The following is a 12,157-nucleotide window of genomic DNA, read 5'->3' as shown; positions in this document are numbered from 1 at the left end:
CACTGAATAGTGTCACTGTCCAGAAGTAACAGAGCTGCTGTGACTCATGAGCCAGGAGAAAACCCACCAGAAGGGAAATACTCCAAGGCAAAGCCAGATCTTGAACTGAAACCTTTCATGGAGACTTTTGGCAGAAATGCCAGTTTCTGAACAAGCACTGAATGCCTGAAACATGATAACCATTAGCCTAAAACACCAATACAAGAGAAAGTTCCACTACACACCTTTGATTATGTAAAAGACCAGGGAGAGATGACTTTGAGGCCCTTTGATGACCATTCATAGCGGAAATAACATCATCTAGGGATGAAATGCTTTTATCAAATCTCAGCTTCCCTTGTGAAGATAGGCCTAATTTACTGACCTTCAAAGCACTAATTTCAATCATTATAGCTGGGCCTGTACATTTTCTATAAAGGAATCTTTAAACTTTAAGGAGTCCATCCTTACCATCTCTGCTTGAACCAAAAAAAAAAAACCAAGAAAACTCCCTTTTGAGCACCACTCTGAAATTTTTAAAGCTTTGAACTTGTAATCAATTAGGCCTACAAAAGAAAAACATTATGGAATTATTACAATCTTAGCAGACTGCAGTTCAACTTAATATTCACAGTTTAAAACACTGGCAGTGCTATGGCCAATTTAGCAGAGCTGCAACTATGACCCACAGTTTGCCAGGGATATCCAAAATATTAAAATCCTTGGAAACTCATACTAATGTAGCAATTGCTGAGAACGTAAACTGGTGTTTGTGGATGCACAAACAGAAGGCAGGAATAAAAGCCTCCAGAATCTATTTCCATTTTAAAACCACAATTCTGAGTCTGATCTGACCCTTATCCCTCCTGCCTGCATTATCCTCATGCTCCACTCCTGGCTCCTCTTTCTCTCTGGTTCCTGAGATTTGTAGAACATGTGAAATTCATTCTCCTATTACTCCCATGTAAATCTTCAAAAGTAACAAAAATCCAAATAATTAAATAAAATATACTCTCATGTGCACAGGGTTTTGTTTTTCCTACACCATTTGAGTCCTTTTCTCCTTTTCCTAAAAAAACATGGCAGTCTTGGCAGAACAGAATTGGGATCAAATCCCTTAATTAAAAACAAGCATTTATTCACTTCAGTTTGGTATATAATACTTGGATATTCCCATTCAAGGAACTGCTTTGTGCACATCAATATGTTCACGGTTAAAATACAGCTTCCTAAGTTCCACCACCCTTCTGAAGATAACATAATCCATTAAAAAGAACTATTGTTTCACCAACAAGGCCTCTGACAGGACAGATTGGCATTGCTGGCTTTCATTTCTCCTTGGATGTTCAGAGGCAACATCCCTCTTTCCAATTTTTATTCATTTTTAAGTACTTATCCACAGTGTGTAATGCAGGCACTTGTTTTCATCAGCAAATCAAGCAGAACTGATAGAACACGCAAAAAGCAGGCTAAAAGGGAAGAATTGGCATTTTTCAGCACTCCTTTCATTTCAACATCTGCACACAGGATTTCACTGGAGTGGATATTTCTCTTTTCTCCCATGAGCTCAGCATACCAGCATGACTATCAGTCCCAGATTGCTCATCTCAGAACACACCACAAAGGGAACTGGCGACTATTTGTCTTTAGTAACAATGAGAATTGGATGACTTGGAGCAATCTGGGATGAATTGTGCCAACCATTTGCAGGAGAGAAGCAGTAAAAACTCACAGCTTCTTCCAAAGAGTTTCTTGTTTTCAGAAAACGTGGGGTCTAACAACATCATTCTGGAAATGTGCTATTACATTTACCCAAAAGCTGATCACAGTTTTTGGAGAAAACTGCTTTTAAGAAATGATGAACTTCCACAGGATGCTTTGAGCATTTGGATGTCAATAAAATAAAACAGAAGAAAATAGTTTTTCAAGTGTTGAAATAAAGTTACTCTGAGCTGAAGATTTTTAAAATAATTTCCCACAGAGGTATTTCAAGAACAACAAGAACTGAATTATTATGGTGCCCACAGAATCACAACTAATGAAAGAACTTAATCTGTATCTACCTTAAAAAGGCTAAGTGGCCATATCACTGCTAATTAATACTCTTTCCTAATGAAAAAAGAATCAAGTACACAGTAAAACCCTCAGGAGTGTAGAAATGTTCTCTTATCTTTTAGAGGAGGCTTTTTATCAGTGCTCCTCCACCCATTTACAGACAGAGGTGAAGGTGAGGGGAATTGTTCAGTGCCAGAAGGGACCAGAGCCCTTTCTCCTCGTGCAGCCCCATCCACCCTGCTGCACACCTGAGGCAATGGCAACTCAAGGCAAGCAGCTCTGCAATTGGAATCTCAGCAGAAACAGGCTAATTTTACCCGTTCTCTCCTTCTAAATACGCACATGTGCTGCATTGTACGATCTGACATTCAAAGCTGACTAAATTATACAGTGATCTTAAGATATTTTCAGTAACACTTATTTTACAGCTGGAACGTGCCTGACAAGTAGCCTGCAGAAACTTTACAGCTCTGAACTTATTAAAAAATACTGGAGACTTATTGAATGTCTCCTTCATTTTTGTGTCCTTGTGTAACAGACTCAAAGTCAACAGTGCTCGATTTAAAAATAAAATTCAGAATCCAGACTCACCCAGGAAAACATCTGATTTCCAGTGCTCAGCCTGATTACCTTTGTAAACCTGGCAAGGAGCCTAATTCTCATGGGTTTTAAGGAGAGGCAGGATACAAAGTGGCAGGTATTCACAGTTTAAATTTTAAAACCACAGTTTATTCCCACAGGAGCTTTCTGGATGCTCATTCACTCTTGGGCCAGAGGGTAGAAGAGCAATTTGAAGGTCTGGCTGTTCCTATTCTCTCCATGCCCCTGGCTGGGTCACCTCAAAGGAAAGAAACAGGCAGGAATGTGTTTTCCATGCTCCCAGGCACACCATGGAAGGAACTGGTGGCAGAGTGTGACACAAGCATTTTCACTCCTGCCAAAAAATGCACAATAATTCAAACCTCAACCTGTCACCATGCCTTACACAATTTCTACGTCCTTTTTTTAGCATTTTTTCCCTTCAATTTACTGCAACAAAAGTAATGTGTTAAGAAGTAGTGTTTTGACAAGAAAAGTCAAGACAAGACCAAGGAACTGCTCCCTTTAAAGTAATTATCAAAGTCCAAATTCATTTTAGCAAGGAAATCTGATCTTTACCCTGGTAATTAATGGAGATGATTCCAGAAAGAGAGCTCATTTTTCATACAGTACAATGACAGATCTTGTTTCCATAAATGAGGTGAACAGGCTGGTGCTGCCAAGTTTCAGCCAACATAGATTGTTCAACAACCAGGGCCTCCAAGAAGTAATTTTATTTCCCATGTTTATGTACAGCTGAATTTTCTCTTGGGCAGAGAACAGACTGACTGTCAAAAGCTGTCACTTCCAAAATCCAGACTCAGCACATTTTGTTACATTTGATTTATTCCCCCTGTTTTCAAAACTTCCTAAAAATGCTGCTGAAGATGCAGGCAGATAATTTAGTTTGAGATTTTAATAGTTTCACTTTTAGTCAGTTTTGTCATTTATAACACACACAAAGTGCACAAAGTGACAAGATGATTACTTCTTAGAGGCAGCAAAAGAAATTCTAAATATGCATTGGAGCAACAGCCACCCAAGAGCCCAGTACTGAGCTCAGATACAACCCAAGATGAACACAGCAGGTCAGTGACACTATTTAGTTTTAGTAAGGTTCTTACATTCCTTGTGGTTGAAGTTGAACTGCAATTCAAGACCTACAAGGAATTGTCCCCTAACCTCCTCAAAACACATGTGCCTAAAAAAGAAGCAAAAAAGTGTCCAGTCCATATGAAAATTTAAGTGTCATGCATGCAGTGCTACTGAGCCCGTTGCTTTGATGGCACTAAAAATGGGAATGTTAGAGAGCAGCCCACTGCAGTCAGTGGAGCTCTGTCAAGGTGAAGTGCCTCTGAACAGAGTTCATCAAGCACTCGGCGTGACAGATCACTCCAGTTTACACCTGTCCTACAGAAACTGTCTCTGGCCTGGGAAAGTCCCATTAAAGGGAATTGCAGAAGTGATTTCTGCCATAAGGAACTGGGGGAGAGAGGGAGAGCAGGGCAAAGACATCAGTCAAGCACCCAACAAGGATATCACTGGGTTGTACACTTATCAAGCGACTTAAAATAAGGTTCACCACCACACACATTACTTACTAAAGCAAAGTCAAGGCAGAAAATATCACAATGCTCAAAAAAACTCAAGTCAAATCCCTGAATGCTTAGAATGATACTGTATTTTCTGGAACTGATGGATCTTGAAAAATGTTTCACTCCATATTAGGAGTTTTATCCCTGAAGGAGAGTACACTTAAATCTGTTTAATGCACTTTCATGTGGGCATCCTGGTCTTACGTGTTTAATTGTTTCATGTTAAGCTTTCTGAGTAAATCTTAAAACACTTGGGGCCATGTTTGATGAGCCGTTATAAATTTCTCTTCATATTTCCCTTCTACATTCCTTCTAGAGTCTCTTCCCTGTACTACTCCTAAAGAAAAGCAGAGTGCAAACTGTACCCAGCAAGCCAGGTCAGGGTGATAAGCAGCACGAATAGTGAAAGGAACAACCCAGACAATTCCCAGTCCTTGCCTCAGCCATGCAGAGGTGGAAGGATGGATGTAAAAAGGCTCTCTGGGCAACTTGGCCTTGAGAGGCTGCCTCAACTCCAGCAGTATCCCCAAACCACAATATGATTTGGAGTGGTGCCTGAATTTCAGCATCCTGCCTCCAGCCTATGATCCTTCCTTTTACAGTGAGGCAATTTCCATGGGGAGTCTTCCCTTCTCATCCCAGTTCCAGGCTTTAAGTTCCCCCCCTCCCACTTCTGCTCTGCCAACATGGAAGAGGCAGAGCAGAAAAGCAGTGAACTCATTTCAAGCCTGTGCACTCCGTTTATGCTGGCACCCTGCAATTTCAAGAGCAAAGCAAGTTGAGAAAGGCATCTTTACTTTGTACACAGTCACATAAGGATGTTCTCTCAGACTGACTACCCTCCCTGGAAGCCTGGGCACTTAGACATTCCTGGAAAAAGTGAGCGTTGGATGCTGCCTTTCTGTTCTGGTGGTGTTTTGCCCTCCTTCTACATTGATAGAAATATTTCAATAGCATTTGCCCATACAGCTCTCAGTGCCTTCCATTAAGTGCAGAAATGGAAGTGTCGAGACAACTTATTACTGTTTATCTATTTATCCTTGAAGCACTCTGTGCCTCTATTTGTCTCTCATTACAAGCTAAGGAAATGCATGAGTCGCCTGGTATCTGTACTTTGCAGAGAACTGAATCTCTAAGGATACACCCTAAAGTGTTACAAATAAACAGGATGCTGCACACATTGAAAAAACAATGCCAGGCATCACCTTAGCATCAGAAAACAGCTGAAGGAAAACAAAAGGGGTCTCTGGAAATATGGATATGGCTGAATAGATATTTAGAAGCAACAATGAAAGGAGAAAGTGCCAGCCACTCTGCTTGCTGCTGTGGACCTGCCCCAGGTTCAACACACAGCTGCACATTTGGGAACAAAGCCTTGGGAAGAGTAGGACAAGCAAGTCCTCAAAAGCCTGCAGTCCTGCTGAAGAGGAAGCACAAGCAATGCTCACATATAAGCTCACACCTCACAAGAGAGCTCACCTTCCCCCCAGGGCCAGGGACACACCATCACTGCAGGTTTGCAAACTGCAGCTGGACAGGGGCTTGAGGGTCTTTTCTCTCCCCCCTTTGCCATGACAGGCTGGACCACAGGATATTTTGAGGCCCTTGCCAACTTCATCTCTCCTATGACTCAGTGACTAAAATAGTCCCTTCACTTTTTGTGAAGCAGTACTTTTCCACAGTGGCTTAAGGCTTGATTTGTCACCAAGACATTTCAATGCTAGTGTTGCTTTCCCTTTTTTTTTTTGAAGAAAAATTGAGAAAGCCTTCAGAGTTTCACAGACTTCAACAAAATTGCTGTTCAGGCTCTGTGGCAGCAGCAAGGAAACCAAGATCAGCCTGGAAATAGTATCATTACCAGGGGGCTGATATCCTAAGGGAGGCAAAACCCACTTAGCAGGAGGCTCTATCTTAAATTTGCCATCCTGTAATCAGCTGTTGACAAACTGTTAATTGACTGGAGCTCAGCATCCACCAACACAAGCAAGTGTTGAGGAGGACATGGGCTGTCTAAGTGGATGCATTCCCAATCTGTCACCACGTTTGCAAAGGATAAGTACACAACTGGTTCATCACACAAATGGAAATCACACCTGCTCCAAGCTGTCATTAACATAATACACTGCCAGCTAACTGGGAGTGGGGTAGGAAATACACGGAGTTTACTTCCACTTCATGAAACATTGGCCCAGGCTTCCACCACAGTCAGTGGAGCAGCACTTGGTCTATAAAATACTAAAACAGAGGAAGAAAAAAAAAGAGTTACCTAGTTCTTTATAATGCTAGATCTAGGAGGCCACAGGTCCTAAGCAAAAGCAGAAGCTACTTTTGTAATACAAAGCACAATCAAGTTCTGGAACCACCTGCTAAAGGATCCAAGAACCGTGAATAAGTCCAAAGTCACATAAATAAATTCACACAAGTCCATTGCTGATAATTAAAGATAAATGCTCCAGAAACCCCATTGGTGCCAAGAGTTTCCAACACTACAAACAGCCCTAACTTGTACTCTTTCCACAGGAAATTGTTATTAACCTGTGTTGAGAGAAGACTCTTAGTTTGACACAAATTTATCTGATCCAGCCTTCCAATTCTTATACTGAAGTTTAGTCAGATGAGAAAGAAGGGCCTGGACAGACAGTCCTAACAGGGAACTAAGAGAAATTCCACAAACTCACTTAAGCTCAGCAACTTTTTTTCTTTTAACTCCATTAATGCAGGGGGAGTTGGCACAGGGTATTTGCTATAATTTTTAATTAGCACAGCAATAATATTAGCATTCCTCACTAGGGTATGCTGATAGACAGGTGTTTTCAAAGGCAGTCACCTGCACAAGGCCCTAGTGATGTGTACAGCTTTAGTGACCAGTAGAAACAAAGGTAAAATATTGGGAAAATCCCTCAGCTTATGTTTAGTGTCATACATCTTGTCAAGTACCTCTGAACACAAATTTAATCACCAGAGTGTTTCCAACCAGCCTCCTGCTGCTGTCAGAGAAATCATTCCAAGTGAAAAACAGAGCAAAATTCCTATTAGCAAACAGCAATATAACATTTGTCCTCATGTGAGGACTGGCCCATTGGAAATGGAAGGGCAGTAGGTATTTGCTGTGTCCAAATGAATAAAGCACCAAAATGAAATGCAGAAAACACAACTGAGTTGTTAGAACAGCCTGGTGAAGGAAGCACATTTAACTCTGCTCTACTCAGATAAGCTTGAAGGCCTTGGGCTACATCAGTATCACTACCTTCAGTGAGGTATTCGGGACAGCAATATATTTGGGGTGTGCACACAGTATTTTGTATAAAAAAAGTCTACACAGACCTTTTTAAGTCTCCTAAAACCAGATGCTGCAAAAGAAACTGTTTGATTTCCCCATTATCTTCATCAAACCCCTCACAATGACACACTCCCCTGGATGCTCTGAGACACCAACAACTGAAGTGAGACTGCAAAGTAGCAGGACATATTGCAAACTGCTCCAAAACAGCAAGAGGCACTGGGAAAGATGATAGCTCTCAGTCAGATAGAAAGGAAATTTCTGATCTGAAGAAATATTTTTACTGGGCAGTTATCCATATAAACTAGAGTTCCACACTCCCATTGTTTTCTCATGCCTCATGAAACCTCAGAAGTCCAAACATCCTCTTACATCTTCCCTCCTTCCAGCTTGGATTTTAACAAGCCATCTTTTCATTTCCTCAGAACAAAAGCAGGTTGACAGCTAAAGCTGTGAAAGCAGCGCAGCAATCTCATTAAATATGCCAGGTTTGCTATGCTACCCTGCAGAAAAACACCAAGTGATGCTAATTAGAATCCAAACAGAAGCAGCTGGGTGAATCTGACGAGCCCTAAAACTGCAACACTTCTAAAAGCTTTAACTGCATCTGGCCTAGGTGCACCAATACATCCACATTCCCTATCTGATTTCTCCAGGAAGCTGCTGATAATAATTCACAGAAATCAGATACTCTGAAATGGCTGTTTGAGCTGAATATGACACCTGCATTCGTGCTCTCAGAACAAACACACAAAAAGCTCTGGCTATTGACAGCATTAAACAGCTCCTTTCTCAGCTCCCTTCTGCTGAGGAGCCAGCAGTAATCTCCATGGCCCTGCAGGCTGAGGAATGGCTCTTCCAGAAGATGAGTTTGGCATCCAGTAATCTGCTGCCCTGGACAGCCTATTCTGAAGTACAGAAGCAAATCCCACTCTCTAATCCTGCTGGTTTCAGTGACAGGAGCCTGTGACAAGCACACAGCCCAGTGCAACATGATGGAGCAGTTTCCATCTGAGAAGCTTTCTGCCCTTGCTTAGGCCAATTAAGCCAAAAAAAACCCAACCAAACAACTCAGTGCAGAAAAACTGCAAGCTGCCCATATCTAGAGATCTTAAAGCAAGTGTAGACACTTCCCAGTATTACTAAAGCAGCAGAAAAATGAATTTAACTTTCAAAGTTTCCACTCTCACCTCCCAGAGTTCCACTCCAGCCTTTGTCTACCCATCTTCTCATATGAGATGGCAGCAAAAGTTTGAGCAGGGCTGGGGACCCCAGCACACAGCTAACCACAACAACATCCCACAGGAGCTGAACCAGGCACAAATAACAACATTTATCACTTACCTCAAACACAGCAAGGATGAACCAGGCCCAGGGGACACCCAGCCAGGAAATAAAACAGCAGGATGAGCACTAAGGGCACAACTAGAGACTAACACTACTTGGGCTTGAGCTTAAATGGGGCCCCAGGACCTGTGGGAAGGGTGTGGGTGGGGGCCCAGGTGAAGCTGATCAGGACCAATTAAATTGATTGTGCTCTGCTGCAGCTGCTTCTTGTTAAGCCTCTCTGCAGCACATTTTTTTCCCCCAAAGAAGGTTCTAGTTCTTACTTTGCTGGGAAACAAGCAGGTGGTTAAAAAGTTACCTGTGCTTTGACTAGAGACTCTTAAAAAACAGGAATGCAATGTTAAAATAGCAGATTGATGCTGCAGTAGCACCAAGGGAAGGGTTATACTTTTATTAGAGTCCCCCACTTTTTTTTTTTTTTTTTAATATGCTTGTGTTACGGGATAGTTCAGAGCCCCAAAGGATGTTCTGGGCATAAAATCCACAGTTCTTCTTAGGCAGAAGAAGTAACCAGTACCTGTTACCAGCAAAAATGTTGTAATTTTCTGGCCTTTTGTTCACAGCTCAGATTTTACTGGGAAATACTGAACCACAAGCAACAGCAAATGCTGGGCAGACAGGAAGACTAAAAAACTGTCTGTTACATTTCCAAATGACAGCCCTCTGTTTTAGAGAATGACAGCAGAGCTGGTTTCTTAGGGTGTGGTGGGACTTGCCTGACTCCCTGCACATTCTCAGGGCTTTTTTTCCCCTTTCTGCAACAGAAATCACATTGTTGCATTTCAGAAACTTGGACAGTTCATCAATTTAAAAATATCTCTTACTGTTCTCTAAACTGCAACAGAGTATTCTTTTTCTTCTACCACAATGAGGCATTTAATTCAGCCTCTTCCCAAACGTGAGAAAGGAGGACCAGGAGTGCTGTCAGGAGCTGTGATTTAGCAGGACATGTTCCTCGTGTATGGATCTGTGTTTAAATCAAAAAATAAACTGTAAATTTATAGTCACACCCTAACAGTTTGCCAAAAGTACAATTCCCTGTGAAGCCAAGTCAGGAAGTAATCTTCCCCTGTCTTTGTGGCCAAGGCTCTGCCAGTGTTACAAGTCAGCTCAGCCACTGAACGTGGCTTGCTTCAGGTTTACACTCCTGGTGGTTTGCTTTCACAAATTAATCTCCAGAACAGAAGCAAAACACCTCCCTGTGGAATTGGAGACATAAAGAGAGAATGCCATCATTGTCTTATGCGTTGCCATTTTTTCCTAGTCATTTATCACGGAAAAAGTCACAGAAATGGGACAACAAAATGTAAAATATCAGCTTAAAGAATATCCATCACTTGTAGTACAGGGCTCTCCTGGAATAAGCCATACAATGTCACGTGCTTATATCCATTAGAGTGTTACCACACATAATCCATACTAGAACTGGTTTGCATTGTCCACTTGTGGAGCTGAGCAGTACTTAGGAGGAGAAGGATGGCAAATGAGCCTCTGAGCAGCCCCCAACTGCAACATATTCCATATAAAGCCTGCTATTTCTAGATATCTGCTAATGCATTCTTTGGCAAAAGGGTAGCTCTGACAGACTTTTAAAGCAGCCCATATCATCAGCCCACACTTGAGATAAATGTGCTCCCTCTACAGTTTTCCTTTTCTTTCTAAAGGAAAATGTCTTGACTTTGTGCCTGAGACCCTTGTGTTCTAGGGCTGGATCACAAGTGCTCTGCTCAGGATCCACCCCCCAGATCAAAATCAACAATTTCCCTTGTGGGGATCACCTTCATTATCAAACCATGTGTCTGAAAGTTGCAATAGATTTAAATATTTATGGGCACTCTGGAGGTCTCATTTAATTAGGGGTTGTTTGTATATGTGAAGATTTCTGTGGCCTTGGCAAACAAAAGACCAGAATTTCAGCCTCCTGGAAGTTTGAGTAGCCTCTTCTTGTTTTTTTTTTTTTTGCAGACAATCTGCATTTTAAAAGACTTCTGCTTCCATGTGGCTCAGCACCAAGATCCAATTTCCCCACCGAACAATCCGCAGCCTGGTCTAGCAGTGACTCCTCAAGCAGGACTCCTGCCAAGTCCAACAGCTCTGCAGGAACAGGCACTGCCACAGCAGGGACACAGTCACTGTCCTGCTACCTGAGAGACAGTGCCAGCCCAGGTGACAAACTGCCCAAAGGCTGCTGTGACAGTGGTTGGGCCTCTGGCACCTGCCATCCCCAGCAGCACAGAGCCCTGGGAATGCTCTGTCCCACATGGAGCCTGGCCTGCGAGCAGCTGAGCGGCCCCTTTTCCGTGCTCAGCAGCAGCAGAGGGGACTCAGAGATGCACCCTTGGCCAGGATTATTAATCTGCACAACACCCCTTCTTGCAGCAGAGCTATTTCTGTGAGCACTTAAATTGCTGTGGCATGGAAGCAATCTTTACATTCCATTTTGTAGGAAATAAAATCGCCTTTGTTCAGCTGGCTCATCTGTCACCTGGATTTTTGGTTATGAAAAAGTTGGTTTTTTTTCTGGACCAATAATTTTGAACTCCACCTGGTTTACACTGCAGTATAGAAAACTTTTTGGATTGACTCCAATTTTCATTCAACTAACTTATCATAAAATCACACCACTGATTTTCAACTCTAACTGAAAGTGGTCTTGTTCCTGAAATTCCAGGAACAATTTGAGATCATTGTCCCAAGATTAAATGGCCTGAAATCTCTATTGGACACTACTGATGAAAGATAAGTGCTGAGTTAAACTCAGATCATATTGCATGTAATTCTTCTTTCAAATAACTTCTTTTCAAGGGAGTCTCTGGGAAAGGGAGGAGAAGGAGAATTACGGTGGCAAAGCTATGGCACAATCCAGTTACATAATTGCATTTCTTACATTCAGAGGAGATTTCAATACGTTTCTGTGGACAGGTAGGTGTTTCCAGGCCTGGCAAAGTCCTGTGCAGTTGTTACCTTGTTTAAATGGTTGCCAGGGAAAAAGAAAAACAGAGGCTGGGCATTCCTTGCCCTTGGTCCACATCATGCACTGGTAAGTGGGAAAGGAACAGGAGATCTGGTTAAACAGGAGGTCAAGGATAAGGATTTAATACCTGTTTTGAAATACGGGGAAATGAACATTACTTTCCAAAATTTGAAAATTATTAGAGAAGACTGATCCCACATGAACCTCAGAAGACTGGAATCAATACCAAGACAGAATATCCCTTAATTGTTCAGAAGGGGGGCAGAAATATTATTTTTCACTGCTTTTAGGTGAAGACATTTTCTTCTGGTGGGAGAGAATGCTACAAACTCTGAAAAGTGGATATAG

The 12,157-nt window shown here is 42.0% G+C and overlaps 1 long non-coding RNA gene across 1 annotated transcript in view; it reads right to left on the bottom strand.

Moving 5' to 3' along the window:
• The window catches only part of LOC135297781 (uncharacterized), a 28,482-nt gene extending 19,507 nt beyond the window's left edge, over positions 1–8,975 (bottom strand). Inside the window, exon 1 of the long non-coding RNA XR_010359725.1 lies at positions 8,833–8,975. This is a non-coding gene — a long non-coding RNA (uncharacterized LOC135297781). The remainder of the gene's footprint in view (positions 1–8,832) is intronic.
• Between the last annotated feature and the right edge of the window lie 3,182 nt (positions 8,976–12,157).

The sequence above is a fragment of the Passer domesticus genome, chromosome 3 (genome assembly GCF_036417665.1).
Source record: "Passer domesticus isolate bPasDom1 chromosome 3, bPasDom1.hap1, whole genome shotgun sequence".
NCBI classification, from domain to species: Eukaryota; Metazoa; Chordata; class Aves; order Passeriformes; family Passeridae; genus Passer; species Passer domesticus.
Note: the sequence above shows the minus strand (reverse complement) of the source record. Positions and strands in the feature narration are given on the sequence as shown.